Below are 4,533 nucleotides of genomic sequence, written 5' to 3'. Positions count from 1 at the left end.
TGGCAGTGCATATAGGGTCAGATGATGATGATTCCAGCGGAGTTGTGTAGATCGGTTGAAAATCTACACGGTGATATGTCTTATGTCTTAATCGGAGGTCCAATGTGGAAGATTCGATGAAGGCAATGATCTTGGTGGCAGTGTTCAAGCTTCTGGCGGTGAAGATTCAACCTTGGGCACCTCTGATGGCGGTGGAGCAGTTATGAGAGGGCACAGAAGCTTTACTGACTAAAGAAGTCGAGGCAGCGGAAAATACCAACAAATACAAAACTGCAAGACACAAAAGAAAGTTAGAGCAATAGCTCTGATACCATGTTAGAAATACTGAATGATTGTATATTCTATTTCACCGTAAAAGAATACACGAGTGCCTTATATAGGAGGCATATGAGTGCAGTACAAGTAAGAGTGTAGTATAAGAATGTGTGCTATACAAGTAATCTAGTTGGACCTAAAGCTCATAACATTATACACATTAACAGATAACAAATAATATAAAAAGGAAACACAATTATAACGTGCACAACAAGCATAGCAGCATCAAATGTAAAAAATGAAAAAAATAAAACATCGAAATTAATAAACAGATTTGCATATCCTTCAAGGTTCTAGATTTGTATTTCAGCTACAACAATTTATATCAACAATACTAATAACAGTAAGGACCCGTTTATTATAAGCCCAATGACCCCCCCACCCCCCCAAACAAAAAAAACAAAAAAAAAAAGCTACTAAACAGTTAACACCCTCATTCAAATCCAATTTGAGTTCTACTGGAACCACCTTTATAGCCATCTCGCATTGAAGATCCAGCACTAGCTCTCATTGAGCCTCTAGCACCAACTTCCTCGAGAGCTTTCTTACCAGTATTGACCTCTGACGAGAACTGACCAAGTCCAAAATAATCCTCCTCAAACTCAAGTGGCCCATCTCTAGGACCAGTCATCCGCAACTATTCTGCGTTTCCATATGTCTCGACATCAACACCTTTGTCTGGCCTACTGTATAGGGTTGAAAGTGTTGGCTGAGCAGTAAACAAGGCCTTGTCATACACATGGTACTGGTCATCAGTTGCGAATCCAGAGTCCATTCCTTTGTCCTGGTTGAACAGTCTTTGGTCACACATAACCTCTCCTCCTCTTCCTGCCCCTCCAACAGAAAAAGCCATGCAAAGAGCAACCTTCTCGCTAATATCACGATATATCTCTATCTCTTGTGATCTTGCTCTTCTTCGTCTTCCCCATCGCAGCATCCTTGTCCTCCAACCTTCTCTCCTTCTCCCTTTCGGCGTCGTTCCTCCATAGACTCCTTAGGCAGATGATCCTCCTTCTCATAGGCGCTTGCATGCTCATAATGAATTCTCATCATATCAGAAGTATCTAAGGCTGCAGCGGCAGAAGTAGTTCTCTCAGAACGTGCCTTTTGAGCAAGTGCCCTGAGCTCGCGTTCTTTCCTTTCCTTCTCCTTCATGAGAATCTCCTTCTGAAGCTTGGATATGATGGCTACAGCTTCTCGGACCTTACGCTCTGCAAGATACAGTGCTTCGAAAAGGGTTGCAAAATTATTGTTGATGTGGACATCATGAAGGGCTCTAACATCAGCTGCGAGACGCTTATCAAGAGGAATGGTATAACCTTTAGGGTTAATCCAATTAGAGATGCAAGGTGGAATTTTCCAGTCTTGTTGGTCCTTCACAGTAACAGGGCGAGGAGGAGAATGCATGATTGGCACAGGTGGGGAGGCAGAGGCGGAAGGATTTGGAAGAAGCTTATGCTTGAACTTCGGAGGATCAAGGGGATAGGCAGGCATCTCCAATATGTTGATTATCTTTAGCACCTGTGTTGAACGCAGCAGAAGCAGATTGCTGTGAAGGTTTATACTTTATTAAGGACTGATAACATTATCCCAAGTGTTTATCAATATCACAATAAAATAAAGTCTTAATATTCATACATTTAAATATTCAGTGTAATACAAACTAATTCTTTCCCATCAAAAAAAAAAAAAAAAAAAACTAATTCTTTAACATTGATAGAGTGGGGCAGGGTTAAATTCCTAAACTTGTCCCCGCCGTGTCCCGATGTATGGGGACAATATCTTGCCCCATCCTCGCCCCCACAAAGGTGGAAAATCCACGTGGGGCAAAGCAAGTTGAAGTGGGTTAAGTTGTTGCAGATCAAGGCGGGGTAGGGAAAAATTGACATCTCTAAAGCCAAGTCCAATCACTCATAGTAGTGTCAAAGATGCAAATTATGATTAGCCCAAAACTGAAACCACATTTTCTCTTTTTATATTTTATTGTCAGTTGTTTTCTATTCTTGCAACTAGGACTTTGAACTTTATAATTATGGTCAATTGATTTTGAGTGAACCTTATTTGAATTAATTAAAATCAGTTGCAGGTCAAAATTTTATTTTATTTTTTTAATTTTAAGGCAAGAATGTAATTAAAAACAATGGACAAATACTAAAGATAATTATAATCTTTTAATTTTGATAAGTCGTCTTGTAACATAGATAGTTAATTTAAAATCAAAATTTCTAAGTATGCTTTAATTTGAAAGTAGTTTAAAGTTCGTTAGTATGCCAACTAACACTTACTCCTAGAAACTCCTCGAATTTAATTTTGGCATTGTTTTTAGGTTCTAACTTCAATTTAAACATCCCGGAGGGTAACAAGACTTCAAAAACTCCTAGATAGAGGGATGAGAGGGAAATTTAAGATTTCTAATCTACTATCCTCTATAAATTAATAAATAAATAATAGAGTGGTATAACATAAAAAGGAATTAAAATATTTTTATTTATTTATTTAAGAAAAAAAAAAGTTGTTAACACAAGATTATTAATGACAACTTTAAATTGTTTAATGAATAAAGTATTTTCTTTATCTATGGAACGAACTTTGGTGAGATATAATTTTTCTTATTTAAATTTATAAAACCGTTGTTTGCTTTGCCTTTATATGTTTCTATGATGGTCTTTATCAAAAATTTTATGAGGTTCGTCTACAATTTAAAAAATATATAGAGAGATGTAGGGGTTGGGATTGAGTGAGAGAAAGTGAGAAATAGAGAGTGAAAGGGGGAGAAAAGCCACTACCATAATTCTCTCTCTCTCTCTCTCTCTATATATATATATATATATATATTAAATGTTTATTTTGTAGATAAACCTTTTTGAGGGTTTGTCAAGGTCATATCCAAGTTGAACCCATGGTAAAATCTCAAAATGCTAGAACTTAGACTTATAGGAAATGAATTAGAGAGAAAATTGAACAGTGCATTAATTGAAATTAATTGGTACAAAATAGTAAATCTATAGGCCAAGGGAGTCATTCTCGTACCGGAGGTTGTAACAGTTTGACCAGTAGAACAATATATTTCGGTATTGGTCAATACTGGTGTATTGTTTCGGGTTTAGCATTATATATATATATATATATGTATGTATGTATGTATGTATGTATGTATGTATGTATGCATGCATGCATGTGTGTGCGCGTGTGCGCGCGCGCATTATAATAAATATAAAAGTTTACCATAAGACGTTACCTCAATTTAGAACAAATTATTCATAATTTTAAACTTTAGCATCAATTAAAAGAAAAAAAATACAATATAAAAAATAGAAAGCTTAATTGTTCATTGCATACTAAGAAAATAAATAATATTAATAAGTTAATACAAATAATTTACCATTTTGCCTTTACAAAAATTCAAAAATTACAAAACTAAAAAAAAAAAAAAAAAAAAAAAAGAAGGTTTTTTCCTGTACCGGCTGATACGCCCGATACTGGCTAGTAATGCCCAAAATCGGCCGATATGGTCGGTACATGGCCAGTATTTAAACTGGTACAAAACATAGCATTTCGATACTGGTATACGTACCAGTACGGTACATACTGGCCAATACCGGTACGGTATCGACCACCTTGGTATAAACTCACTCACTCTATCTAATCTCTAATTAATTTGGCAATTTTTCTAATAAAAATTAAAATAATCCTCCTCATTTGCTAATTTGCTAATTGTCTCCACCTTCAATATGAACAAAAGGTTGTTCAAAATCCTTCTCATTTAAAGCTACACTTCCAACAATATCATGCCGGTTGTATTGTTGTTGTATCATTGTATCTCTTCTCAATTGAAGTAAAGGCTTGTAGTTGCCTCCTCTACAATTCTACTTCATCTTCTAAGCCATTTTGAACCCTTCTACCCATTGGTCCATTGGCTACAATATCATCTTCCTCTATTACAAGAATAGCTGACTTCTTTCCCCTACCTTTTCTTCCCCTTTCTATCATCATAGCTTCTTGCTGCTGTAAACTATGTTATTGCAATTGAATGGTGTGGTTAACAAAAGAAAGGTGTTAAGAATCATAATTAACAATCAAGATTGAATTTTGAGGGTTCTTACTAACTAAAGATCTGTAATTGTAACTCTTACTCTCACTCTCACTCTCACTCTCGTAGGAATATATATGGCTACTTACTAATTGACTTCTTCTCTCTACTCTATAGACTATAACTAT

General features: G+C 35.8%; 1 pseudogene; it reads right to left on the bottom strand.

The window, feature by feature from the left end:
* Positions 1–748: 748 nt before the first annotated feature.
* LOC115990296 lies at positions 749–4,130 on the bottom strand (annotated as a pseudogene).
* Positions 4,131–4,533: the final 403 nt, after the last annotated feature.

The sequence above is a fragment of the Quercus lobata genome, chromosome 5 (assembly GCF_001633185.2).
Source record: "Quercus lobata isolate SW786 chromosome 5, ValleyOak3.0 Primary Assembly, whole genome shotgun sequence".
In the NCBI taxonomy this organism is placed as follows: Eukaryota; Viridiplantae; Streptophyta; class Magnoliopsida; order Fagales; family Fagaceae; genus Quercus; species Quercus lobata.
This window is presented reverse-complemented; position numbering and strand designations above follow the sequence as displayed.